The sequence below is a fragment of the Bufo gargarizans genome, chromosome 10 (assembly GCF_014858855.1).
Source record: "Bufo gargarizans isolate SCDJY-AF-19 chromosome 10, ASM1485885v1, whole genome shotgun sequence".
Classification (NCBI taxonomy): domain Eukaryota; kingdom Metazoa; phylum Chordata; class Amphibia; order Anura; family Bufonidae; genus Bufo; species Bufo gargarizans.
The window spans coordinates 22851492-22865672 of NC_058089.1; the positions used below are offsets into that span (position 1 = coordinate 22851492).

Sequence of the window (14181 nt, forward strand, 5' to 3'; positions counted from 1 at the left end):
GACAGCTGGTCGTCATAAGACGTTTTTCGGGAATGATTTGAAATGGCCGCTAGCAACCTGTCTGAGAACATGAGCAGGACTGGTTGCCTCCATTTGCAGAGCTGCATGGGGGTGGGGGCTCACTACACTCTGATGGGATATCATAGGTAGGAACATATCAGTCCCATCTTGTGTAGAACAGTGTAATACAGTCCTGATCAAAAGTTTAAGACCACTTGAAAAATGGCAAAAAATCCTATTTAGCATGGCCGGATCTTAACAAGGTTCGAAGTAGAGCTTCAACATGCAACAAGAAGAAATGGGAGTGAGACAAAACATTTTTTTGAGCATTCAATTTAATGAAAACAATGAATAAACTGAAACAAGCTGTTTTTCAGCTGATCAAAAGTTTAGGACCACACCTCCAAAAAAGCCCTAACCCCCCCACCCCAAATAGAAATACAACTTCCAAACATGAACTCAGTGATGAGTAGCTCTGCCGTTATTGTTGATCACTTCAAAAATTCGTTTCGGCATGCTTGATGCAAGCGTTTCCATGAGGTCAGTGGGAACATTTCTCCAAGTGGTGAAGATGGCCGCACGAAGGCCATCTACTGTCTGGAACTGTTGTCCATTTTTGTAAACTTCCCTTGCCATCCATCCCCAAATTTAGATCAGGGGAACACGCAGGATGGGCCAAAAGAGTGATGTTATTCTCCTGGAAGAAGTCCCTTGTCCTGCGGGCATTGTGTACTGTAGCGTTGTCCTGTTGAAAAACCCAGTCGTTACCACACAGACGAGGGCCCTCAGTCATGAGGAATGCTCTCTGCAACATCTGGACATAGCCAGCGGCCGTTTGACGCCCCTGCACTTCCTGAAGCTCCATTGTTCCACTGAAGGAAAAAAAAGCACACAAGAGCATTATGACGCCCCCTCCACTGTGGCGCATAGAAAACATCTCAGGTGGGATCTGCTCGTCATGCCAGTAACGTTGGAAACCATCAAGGTTAAATTCTTTCTCATCAGAGAATAAAACTCTTTCTTCCACCTTTGAATGCCCTATGTTTGGTGCTCTCATTCAAAGTCCAAACAAGCAGTTATGTGGCGTTCAAGGAGACGAGGTCTTTGAAGACGTTTTTTGTTTTTGAAGCCCTTCAGTCTCAGATGCCGTCTGATGGTTATAGGGCTGCAGTCAGCACCAGTAAGGGCCTTAATTTGGGTCGAGGATCATCCAGTGTCTTGACGGACAGCCAATTGGATCCTCCGGCTTAGTGCTGAGGAAATTTTTGGGGTCTTCCACTTGACTTTTGTTCCATAACCCTCAGGATCATTTAAGAAATTCCAAATGACTGTCTTACTGCGTCCCACCTCAGCAGCGATGGCGCGCTGTGAGAGACCCTGCTTAGGCTACTTTCACACTTGCGTTCGGGGATCCGCTTGTGAGTTCCGTTTAAAGGCTCTCACAAGCGCCCCCGAACGGATCCGTCCAGCCCTAATGCATTCTGAGTGGATGCGGATCCGCTCAGAATGCATCAGTATGGCTCCGTCTGTCCTCCGCTCCGCTCAGCAGGTGGACACCTGAACGCTGCTTGCAGCGTTCGGGTGTCCGCCTGGCTGTGCGGAGGCAAACGGATCCGTCTAGACTTACAATGGAAGTCAAAGGGGACGGATCCGTTTGAATTTGACACTATATGGCTCAATTTTCAAACTGATCCGTCCCCCATTGACTTTCAATATAAAGTCAAAACGGATCCGTTTGCATTACCATGAAGAAGAAAATAAAAAAAAAAATTTTTTTTTTTGTTCATGGTAATGCAAACGGATCCGTTCTGAACGGATCTAAGCGTTTGCATTATAGGAGCGGATCCGTCTGTGCAGATACCAGACGGATCCGCTCCGAACGCAAGTGTGAAAGTAGCCTTATGCAGTTCAACAACCCGACCACGAGAGTTTTTTTGCCTTTGCCATCACAACGTGCGACTACCTGACAGAAAATGACAATGAATCCACGTCTTTGCACAGATTTGGACTTTTAAAGGCATATGGTCCTAAACTTTTGATCAGCTGAAAAACAGCCTGTTTCAGTTTAATCGTTATTTTCAATTAATTGAATGCTCAAAAAATGTTTTGTCTCACTCATTTCTTCTTGTTGCAGGTTGAAGCTCTACTTGGAACCTTGTTAAGATCCGGCCATGCTAAATATGATTTTTTGCCATTTTTCAAGTGGTCTTAAACTTTTGATCAGGACTGTACGTAGTCAAGTCCCTGTGCAGCTCTGCAAGTGGTGGCAACCAGCCCAGCACTCATTCTAGGACAGGCTGCTAGCAGCCATATTAGTTTCCACAAAACCCCATTAAACTCCAAGAAAACCCGTTTCAAAGGGATTCTCTGGGCTACAAGATAAAAGTAATCAATATTAGATCAGAGGGGCTGACACCCCAATGATCAACTATTTTAGGCTGCCAAGACACCATACACTAACAGTGTATGATGCAGAAGCAAAAACCTCCGTACATCGTAGTTTCCAGCGCACCGAAGCTCAGCTTCTATTCACTGGAGTGGGAGCTGGGCTGCAGTACCCCAGCATGGCCACTACATAGTGTATGGCGCCGTCTGCTTCCAGCTCCGTACACTGTACAGTTCCAGGTGCTGCTGTCTGAAGCAGATCAGTGGTTGGGTGCTGGGTGTCAGACCACCACCACTATATTATTGATAATTTATCATACGGATGTCTTGTGCCACAGTATACGAGTACTGTAATGACTGCAATACAAACATAAGAGCGTGTCCTCTCATCCTCTACCATGAAGGAAGGAACAGGGAGACGAGTACAACGTCATGAGATCAGAGGACACTGTTCACACTGCATGATGACCAACACTCAGCAGGGAGGCAGACATCAGTCTCTTATGCTGGCTGTGCATCTTCCCTGATGCTGGAATGAAGCCTGCTAATTCACCGAGCCCTGCGGTCATTGATTCAAGGCCGACACCCAGATACGCCCTTGCACTTTTCTCCCCCAATGTGCTAATTGAGGTCACCTCTGGCCCTGACCTCTACACGTCCACAAGCCGCTCCTCTATGAAGTGGCTACTTCCTCGTGCACCAGGATTTTGCAAGTTCAATCTGTATGATATACCCATTTTCCTTCAAGGAATGGACCCTGTATAACTGCACATACAGATGTTAGGGGCGGAGGTGGAGCAGAGGAAGAAGAAGTGCAACATGGGTTTGGTTGGTGCTACATACAGGATGGAGATAAACCAGAGGGATACATGGGGAACACAGGTCAGGAGAATCCAAAATAAAAAAAAAGCACGGGGAAGACGTCCATGAGGTGGTCAAGTACATGAACATACCACAGTAGTCAGAGACCTGAGCCTCTTAGTAAAGCCTGCGGGCTTACATGCGACCAGTGTGAAAAATGGTCGTCTTTAGTAAATGACCGCTGCCGTCTGCAGTCCTGGGCTAGGACTACACAACAATAAGTCCCAACTACATGGCGAGGAGTGTCACACAACATTAGGCCTCAATCTCCCACCCGCTGCTATATTCAGTTCTAAGGCTACACCACGACGTGTCAAACGTCAGTCATGTAACTTCATGGCGTCACTACAGCAGTCAGACAGAAATCCAACTTGGATGGATTTTTTGCCACTGTGGCAGTGCGACACCACGACTTCTCTGCGACACGTCGCTGTGTAGCCCTGGAACCGAATATAGCAGCCACCGGGGGATTGGTGCTCTTCATCTAATGGGAGCGGAGCTGCAGTACACTGTCAAGGGGTCGTTTCAAGCCCCACCACTGCTTAGGCCGGGTTCACATTACGGTCTTGTTTTCTATTCTTCTGAACCATCAGAAGAACAGAAAAATAATCCTTTATTTTAGGCATCCGTTATGCTCAGTTGTGCACATTTTGCATCCGTTTTAGCCTAAGCCACGCTATTTTAGACTGAAAAAAAGGCCTAGCCATAGTATTTTTTTATTCGGTCTAAAAAAAAAAAAAAAAAAAAAAAGAAACACACAGATCTCTGAAGGAAATGGCTAAAACGGATGTAAAGCTCTTGTGAGCAGGGCCCTCACAGTCCTCTTGGTTTAATGGTTGCCCTGTTTGCAGCTGTTATTTATGACCGTTTGTACTTGAACCTCCTGAGTGTAAAGCGCTGCAGAATATGTTGGTGCAAAATAACTAAAGATAATCATAATTAGCGTCCATTCACACGTCCGCAAATTGCGTATCCGCAAAACACCGAGCCAGCACTGCAATAGAAATGTCTATTCTTGTCCGCACTGTGTGCTTTCTGCATCTTTTCCGGCCCCATTGAAAATGCATGGGTCTGCAACTGTTACGCATAATTACGGAAGGGATCTGGACCCATTCAACAGACATGTGAACGGACCCTTACTAGGATCTGTTTGTTTTCTGACAGATTAGAAGAAAACGGGAAAACGAAACAGCGATGTGAACCTGGCCTTAGTTTCTGGCACTGGCACCTGCCAAAAAGCTGATGTGTGGAGGTGCCACATGTCAGAGCACCTACTGATCTATAGGCTGTATTACAGTGGCTGATAATCGCTAACACTTGTTAGTGATCATCTTGCAGTGTAATTATTTCAGAAGACTTAAAGGTGGGAAGACAATGTAATAAAGCAGCACGAAATGCAAGCAGAATGCTTGGATGTATAGGGAGAGGTATAAGCAGTAGAAAGAGTGAAGTGCTTATGCCGCTGTACAGATCACTAGTGAGACCTCACTTGGAGTATTGTGCGCAGTACTGGAGGCCATATCTCCAGAAGGATATAGATACTCTAGAGAGAGTTCAGAGAAGAGCTACTAAACTAGTACATGGATTGCAGGATAAAACTTACCAGGAAAGGTTAAAAGACCTTAATATGTATAGCTTGGAAGAAAGAAGAGACCGAGGGGATATGATAGAAACTTTTAAATACATAAAGGGAATCAACTCGGTAAAGGAGGAGAGCATATTTAAAAGAAGAAAAACTACCACAAGAGGACACAGTTTTAAATTAGAGGGGCAAAGGTTTAAAAGTAATATAAGGAAGTATTACTTTACTGAGAGGGTAGTGGATGCATGGAATAGCCTTCCTGCAGAAGTGGTAGCTGCAAATACAGTGAAGGAGTTTAAGCATGCATGGGATAGGCATAAGGCCATCCTTCATATAAGATAGGGCCGGGGCTATTCATAGGATTCAGATATATTGGGCAGACTAGATGGGCCAAATGGTTCTTATCTGCCGACACATTCTATGTTTCTATGTAATTACTGCCACCGACTGCCCGATGAACAAGCAAACGCTCGTTCATCGGGCAATTCTGATTTTTAAGCATGCTTAAAAATCAGCGCTTGCCCGTAGCAGATGGTGCTGTCTAATAGCGACCTGCCGCCGGCAAACAGCATGAGGACAAGCGATGGCATAGCGAGCACTTCTCAACACGCTGCCGAGGAGATCGCTGCGTGTAATATCAGCAGTCTACTCCGCCAGCGATTGCTGGGAAGGAACGATTCCCTCCTGACAATCGCTTGCTGATCTGCCCGTCTGATGGAGGGCCAGCCATCGTCATCTCCTTGCCTGGACGTTTAACAACCACAGTAGAAAATAAAAACCATCAATTCAACGAGAAGATCCCGGCTCTCAGATGAGACAAAGCAACATCAATAACAAAGTATCACAATTCAGTAAGCGACACAAAGCTACAGAAACACATCCGAAGCACAAGACAACTGCCCCGTAGGATGCTAGCTCATAAGGGAACGATTTTCTGAGAATAGCCGCTATGATCCTCCGGTCGGAAAGTCACGGGTCACGCTTCAGCCATACATGCATGTGTCCCTCCATGTTCGTGCACATGCCCTCACTAGCTGCTGGGCAAACACTCATCCAGGCGCCAGCTATCCCTCACGATGCCCTCTATATACTTGGCAGAGCATGCAGGTGCAGAGTGATAAGCTGGGGCTAGAGTTCTCATTTAAAAGGGGTATCCCCACCTCAGACACCGTGGACATATCTGGGACACGCACCTACACCAAGGACAGATCCCTAAAAGTGGTGATCACACTGTGCAGCCGCAATCCATTTCTATGGGGAAAGCGATTGGCGGTGTCTGAACCTGGGGTCCTGCAGCCACCACCTTCCCCCGCTCCGTTCTTGATGTAGGTGCGGGTCCCAGAGGTGGTACCCGCACCTATCAGACAATCCTAGTGATATGCCCCTTTAATGAGTCACCTGAGAACAAAAGGATGGGGCACATCAAATTCAACGTGTTAGATTCTCGTTTGCCCCCCCCCAATATGACATCATGTCAGGATGATTGTAAGCTCTTGTGGGCAGTGTCTTCTCCCCCCGCCCCCTTTACTTGTATTTTCATATTATCTATGTGTACCCCCAATGTTTACCTAGGGCTTACAGTCACCTTAATTAGAGGGGTTCTGCAGGACTGAAGCACCCATAGACCTATCCTCAGATCAGGTCATCACTATCAAACTGGTGTGGGCCCACCTCCTGGTCAGATGTTTTTGGCACCTGTGAGGGTGCTGGGTGTCAGACCCAGGTCAATCTGAAATGGACGGCCTGTCTGGTCACGGATGACCCATGTGCTGCCCGCATCCATTACACAGAACATGTCCTACTCTTGGCCGCAAACACAGAACCATTAAAGTCAACGGACCCACAAAAAAAAAAGCCTATGGGCAGGTTCCAGCTGACATGCGTGTACATGTGCACTGTATCCATACACGAGGGGAGCTCTACACGGAGCAAACCCCCCCCTGTACATAGCGGAGGCTCCTCGGTAACCAGTCCTCACACTACACCGAGCGCGGTGCAGGCCCGGCCGGTGAACAGGCTGCGCCATAAGTAAATCCCCGGGGAACAAAGCGCCTGACCGCACGATAATGTAACAAGGGTTAGTGCTCCGCTCCTGAGCCCTTACCTCTCCCGTGTCCGGTCCCCCGAGTTACAATTCCCCGTAGCTGCTTTCTATCCCGCGTCTCTAGTTCCCCGGCTCTGGAGACCTTCCTTCCTCTCCCGCCCAAACCGTTCAAATGGTTCAAATCCTAACGGCTGCAGCCAGAGGTGAGGTGACGTCGCAGGGGAGGAGCTAGGGAACCATAGAGTCGCCTTGTCTCCGGACAGAAGGCCCACGACAGAAAAATGCGCTTCGGTCACGTGACGAAGAGCAGTCGCTCAAAATATTCCATTCTATTGTGCACCAGAGGGGAGGGGACGTTAGATAATCACCGCCTGTAAATACTCGGTGCCTGTCACAAGGTGGCGCACTACGAGAATGGCAGCAGCAGTTCCTGGCCAGTATATATAGCTGAAGCCGCTGGGGTTCTTTACCCGATTGACTTTCAGCGCGGCTGTAACCGTCCTGTCACTGGGAGTACTGGGGGAGGTTTGTCAGATCTGCTGTAAAGAAGAACTGGCTTAGTTGCACACAGCAACCAATCAGATTCCACCTTTCATTATTCAGAACTCCTTTTAAAAATGAAAGGTGGAATCTGATTGGTTGCTGTGGGCAATTAAAACCAGTTTTGATAAATCTCCCCTTGGTATTTGGCAGGTTGCAGACACAGTGCAGTGGCCCGGATAATGGGGGTCGTTTATCAAACTGGTGTAAAGTAGAAGTGGCTTAGGCTACTTTCACACCTGCGTTCGGTGCGGATCCGTCTTGTATCTGCACCGACGGATCCGCACTGATAATGCAAACACTTGTATCTGTTCAGAACGGATCCGTTTGCATTATTCTTTAAAAAAAAAAAAAGTCTAAGTCAAAACGGATCCGTCCTGACTTACATTGAAAGTCAATGGGGGACGGATTTGTTTTTAATTGCACCATATTGTGTCAGTGAAAACGGTTCCGTCCCCATTGACTTACATTGTAAGTCAGGACGGATCCGTTTGGCTCCGCATCGTCAGGCAGACACCAAAACGCCGCAAGCATCGTTTTGGTGTCCACCTCAAAAGCGGAACGGAGACCAAACGCAGCCAAATTGATGCATTCTGAACTGATCCTTATCTATTCAGAATGCATTGGGGCTGAACTGATCCGTTTTGGGCCGCTTGTGAGATCACTGAAACGGATCTCCCAAGCGGACCCAGAAACGCCAGTGTGGAAGTAGCCTTAGTTGCCCCTAGCAACCTATCAGATTCTACCTTTTATTTTCCAAAGGAGCTGTCCAAAATAAAAGGTGGAATCTGATTAGTTACTATGGGCAACTAAGCCAGTTATACTTTACACCAATTTGATAACTGTCCCACAATACTTTGGCACATGGCTAGCATTCATCTGTATTTTAGCACTTTACCGTCTGTGATACCCATGCCTCAAAGAACTCAGATTATGGACTTCTATCTCATACTAATAACCTCTCCCAGAATGTCCGGTGACTTATAGAAAAATAAGAAACCGTACCCCATCTTGTATCCAGGCTAGAGGCCGTATCTAATCTTGTATCAAGGCTAGAGGCCGAATCTCATGTATCCAGACTAGAGGCCGTATCTCATCCTGTATCAAGGCTAGAGGCCGTATCTAATCTTGTATCAAGGCTAGAGGCCGAATCTCATGTATCCAGACTAGAGGCCGTATCTCATCCTGTATCAAGGCTAGAGGCCAAATCTCATGTATCCAGACTAGAGGCCGGATCTCATCATGTATGCAGGCTAGAGGTCGTATCTCATCTTGTATACAGGCTAGAGGCCGTATCTCATCTTGTATCCAGACTAGAGGCCATATCGTACCTTGTATCCAGGCTAGAGGCCGTATCTCATCTTGTATACAGGCTAGAGGCCGTATATCATCTTGTATCCAGACTAGAGGCCATATCTTACCTTGTATCCAGGCTAGAGGCCTTATCGCATCATGTATTCAGGCTAGAGGTCGTATCTCATCTTGTATCCAGGCTAGAGACCGTATCTCATCTTGTATCCAGGCTAGAGGCCGTATCTCATCTTGTATACAGGCTAGAGGCCGTATCTTACCTTGTATCCAGGCTAGAGGCCATATCTCATCATGTATGCAGGCTAGAGGCCGTATCTCATCTTGTATCCAGGCTAGAGGCTATATATCATCTTGTATCCAGGCTACAGGCCGTATCCCACCTTGTATCAAGACTAGTGGCCGAATCTCATCTTGTATCCAGACTAGAGGCCGTATCCCATCATGTATGCAGGCTAGAGGTCGTATCCCATCTTGTATCCAGGCTAGAGACCATATCTCATCTTGTATCCAGGCTAGAGGCCATATATCATCTTGTATCAAGGCTAGAGGCTGTATCTGACCTTGTATCAAGGCTAGACGCCGAATCTCATCTTGTAGCCAGACTAGAGGCCGAATCCCATCTTGTATCCAGGCTAGAGACCATATCTCATCTTGTATCTAGGCTAGAGACCGTATCTCATCTTGTATCTAGGCTAGAGGCGGAATCTTATCTTGTATCCAGGCTAGAGGCTGTATCCAGTGGCTTGCCTAGGGTGTTTGGCACCTAGGGCGGGTCCTTTCTTTGGCACCCCCCAATACTTAAAAATAAATGGTACCCCCTCACAGTAGTATTTCCCTCATTGTACAACCTTCACAGTAGTTTTTTACAGATGTGTGCCCCCTCACAGTAGTTATGCCCACATTGTGCCCTCTCTGTGCCCCTTTCATAGTTGTAATGCCCTCTTTGTGCCCCCTTTACAGTAATAATCCCCATTGTGCCCCCTTAATAGTAATAATGCCCACTGTGCTCCCTTCATAGTTATAATCCCCATTGTGCCCCCTTCATAGTAATAATGTCCATTGTGCCCCTTCACAGTAATAATCCCCATTGTGCCCCCTTTATAGTAATAATGCCCACTGTGCCCCATTCATAGTAATAATGCCCACTGTGTCCCCTTCACAGTAATAATGCCCTCTGTGCCCCCTTCATTGTAGTAATGCCCTCTGGCTCTGTGCCCTCTCTATAGTAGAAATGCCCATTGTGTCCCCTTCACATTAGTAATGCCCTCTGTGCCCCCTCCATAGTAATAACGTCCTCTGTGCCCCCTCCATAGCAATAAAGTCCTCTGTACCCCCTCCATAGTAATAAAGCCCTCTGTGCCCCCTCCATAGTAATAAAGCCCTCTATGCCCCCTCCATAGTAATAAAGTCCTATGTGCCCCCTCCATAGTAATAAAGTCCTGTGTGCCCCCTCTGTATTTAAAACAAAAAAACAAAACACAGTAACTACTCACCTTGTCCTGTTCCTGAAGTTCACAGTCCTCTCTCCCCCCCGCAGGCACAGATCACTCGGCAGCACTGTGGGGCGGAGTTTATGCAGATTACCAGACTGTAGGCTCCACCCACATAGGTCGGCAGTGCGATCCGTGCCTGCAGGCTGAAAGGTGGAGCGGGGAGAAGTCTTCCTGCTTCACCATTCTGTGCGCCGCCAGCCTGAAGGAGGGGAGGAGCGTGGGGAGATGAGCAGTGAGTGACAGGACCGCAGTTCCCTGCGCTCCATCAATGAGCGCTTCCATCTGTGTTGATGAAAGCACTCATTGCTTCTGGCACCCCCCTGAGAGCGGGCACCCGGTGCAGACCGCCCCTCCTTAGTACGCATCTTGTATCCAGGCTAGAGGCCATATATCATCTTGTATCCAGGCTACAGGCCGTATCTCATCTTGTATCCAAACTAGCAGCCATATATCATCTTGTATCCAGGCTAGAGGCTGAATCTGATCTTGTATCCAGGCTAGAGGCCGTATCACACCGCTAATATGAGGATCCCTTATGCGTCCCACACACAGTAGAATGCCCCATTATGTGCCTCCAATATAGTATAATACCTCCCCTCTACCCGAGAATGCCCCCTGATTTGCCCCCCAAAGTATTTTGCCTATTATACAAAATAATGCCCCCTACATGTGCCCTCATATAGTATAATTGTAGTGTCCCACTAGGTAGGAGTGGGCACTACACAAGGGTCAATTGGGTCACAAGGGACAGTGATATTATATTTATCTATGCAGTTAATGTATTTTCTTGTGTGTTTTACATATGTTGTTTCCCCTGTGACATGCATAGCAGGCCTATCTGGGTGTAGTTAGACATCCTAGACACTAGAGGGAGATAGGGAGCCCCTAGTATAAAGGTCCAGGCCCAGACAGGGAGGGGTGAGGTCATAGTCAGGAGTCTGTGGAGACAGAAGTGAGAAGGCACCAGCCCGAGCTATGCTGAGGGCCTCCTCATGACATGCCGCTGGATAGTCCAGGCTTCTAGTTGCCCCAGGAGGCTAGTGAAGGAGTACAGCCTGCCTGGAGACCAGTAATCCTACAACCACAGAAGAAGTAACCCCAGTAGTAGGAATGGACCTCTTGGGAGAAACCTGCAGCATCCCTCACAACAGGAACAGAACAACCAGCTCAGAGAAGTAAGCTGAGAGGCAGAGGTACTACAGAATAGAAGCAAGGGTCAATACGGGAGGAAGAATTATTACCAAGGATTAAAGCCAGCATTTAGGCATCCGGGCCTTGGGATCCAGCCAGCTAGAATAGCTGAGGGGATAGAGCAGCATAGTTCTGCGAAGCATTAACTGTTTACCCTCCAAGTATCTTGCATGATTATTACCTGCCATATTGAGAAGTAAACCTGCTGTGGCATCTGTGATATAAGGGACTGCATAATCAACTGTCTGTACAAAGTTGGACTGTTTCCAAGTAAAGCAACGTTTGGTTTACCATACCAGCTGTGTACCTCCATTACTACTCCTATAAATCGGTGTGCCACCGTTACAGGCACTGGCGTCACGATCCTTAAATGGACCTTGCCCCAGGCACTCAAAATACCTGCAACATCCAGGGCACCTCACACACCATCAAGCCTGGTCCCTATTTACAGAGTGTGCCCCAGAGGAACTAGTGTCTACCTCTCCTTCACTGCCGCATGCCTCGATTGCCCATAACCGTGACCTCACTATCACAATACCCTGCAGGTCTGGCGTGCTGCATAATGCCCCCTACACATGTACCTCATACAGTCTAACCCCCCCCCCCCACCATGTGTCCCTTATACCATACAATACACCTATATGTGCCTTCTGTGCCCCTCACACAGGACATACTCATTTAGCCAACTCCTACAATATAATGCCTTTACATGTGTCCCTCATACAATATAATGCCTCCTACATGTGCCCCTCATACAGTATAATGCCCCCTACCTAGCTCCCCCACACAGGTTATACTCACCTAGCTTCCCCACACAGGGCATTCTCACCTAGCCCACTTGTGCAATATAATGTCCCCTACACTTGCCCCTCATACGGTATAATGCCCCCTACATGTTCTCCTCATACAAGATAATGCGCCTTCTGTGCCCCCCTCACAGATGATACTCACCTAGCCCATGATCGCACAACCAATAGGCAGATCTACTCCAGTCTACACCCAGCATGACTTCACTACATCCGGCAAACGTCCTTTCCATATACCACCGAATGGTGTACTATAATTTGCACCACGAATTGGTGCACATCGACTAAATTTGATACACTTTATGACTCGGAAAATGGTCAAACGTCAATCTTAAATATGGGGTATGTTACAAGTAGCAATATTTTCCAGGATATTTACTCTAAGAGTGCAGTAGAGTACATTGACTTCTGTTGGAATGCAGCTCAAAGAAGTCACGTGCCGTGTTCCCAGCCTAGTCTATGGAAATCGTATACGCCAGTGTAAGATTGCTCAGTAGATGTCACCTTATGGAGGTCAACCTGACTCTACTACATCGAGTTGCACATTATTTGTGCTAGGTTATGGGCCATTCTATATCTCCAGCCTTGTACAGTATATATTACAGCTCTGCAATTACATATCATCACATCACTCATTATCTAGTTCATAATAACTTGTATCTAGGTTAAAGCGGCTGTCTCATCTGGGACATTTATTATTATTATTATTATTTATTATTAAAGCGCCTTTCATTCCATAGCGCTGCACATATGATAAGCGGTGCACATACATAATACAGACAATAGCACTAATCATAAACAAGATGAGTTGCAAACTGGTACAGGAGGAGAGAGGGCCCTGCCCGTGAGGGCTTACAATCTACATGGTATGGGAGAAGGACACAGTAGGTGCGGGTGCTCTTGGTCATGGCGGTATAGAGGCAGCAGGGTCACTGGTTGTAGGCTTGTCTGAAGAGGTGGATTTTCAGGTTTCTTTTGAAGGATTCTACTGTAGGTGAGAGTCTGATATGTTGGGGTAGCGAGTTCCAGAGTGTGGGGGATGCACGGGAGAAATCTTGGAGTCGATTGTGGGAAGAGGCGATAAGAGGAGAGGAGAAAAGGAGGTCTTGTGATGATCGGAGAGTGCGTGTGGGGGTGTATCGGGAAAGTAGCTCAGAGATGTAGGGGGGGAGGGGGGGGGGGGACAGGTTATGGACGGCCTTGTATGTGTTTGTTAATACTTTGAAGTGGATTCGTTGGGCAATGGGGAGCCAGTGAAGGGATTGGCAGAGGGGAGAGGCAGAGGAGTAATAGGGTGAGAGGTGGATTAGTCGGGCAGCAGAGTTGAGGATAGATTGGAGGGGTGCGAGAGTGCTAGATGGAAGGCCACAGAGGAGAATGTTGCAGTAGTCTAGGCGGGAGACGATGAGGGCATGTACAAGCATTTTCGCAGATTCAAAGTTAAGGAAAGCACGGATGCGGGAGATGTTTTTGAGTTGGAGGCGGCAGGTGGTGGAAAGAGCTTGGATGTGCGGTCGGAAGGAAAGGGACATAAATGTCCGATAGATACAGGTTCCACCTCTGGGACCTCTGGTTGTTCTCTCCACTGTGAATATAGAGCATATTGCGCATGCGCAACGTCCTCTGCATTGACTGCTATGGACTTTTGAAAATAGCTGAGCCACCATAGCAGTGAATAGAATAGAGGGTGACTACTTGCTCTCCATTCAGTTAGAAGCCCCATTCTTCAGGTAGGAGCAAGTTCTCTCAATATGCCATTAAAGGGCATCTGTCAACAGATTTGTCCCTATGACACTGGCTGACCTGTTACATGTGCACTTGGAAGCTGAAGGCATCTGTGTTGGTCCCATGTTCATATATGACCACATTGCTGAGAAATATTATGTTTTAATATATGCAAATGAGCCTCAAGGAGCAACGGGGGCGTTGCCATTACTCCCAGAGGCTCTGCTCTCTCTGCAACTGCCG

The 14181-nt window shown here is 47.4% G+C and overlaps 1 protein-coding gene across 2 annotated transcripts in view; it reads right to left on the reverse strand.

Moving 5' to 3' along the window:
• LOC122920766 (inner centromere protein) overlaps positions 1-7077 on the reverse strand; it is a 29420-nt gene extending 22343 nt beyond the window's left edge. For both annotated transcript variants that reach the window (XM_044270485.1, XM_044270484.1), the window contains exon 1: positions 6933-7077. The gene's annotated coding sequence lies outside the window, so the exon portion shown is untranslated. The remainder of the gene's footprint in view (positions 1-6932) is intronic.
• Positions 7078-14181: the final 7104 nt, after the last annotated feature.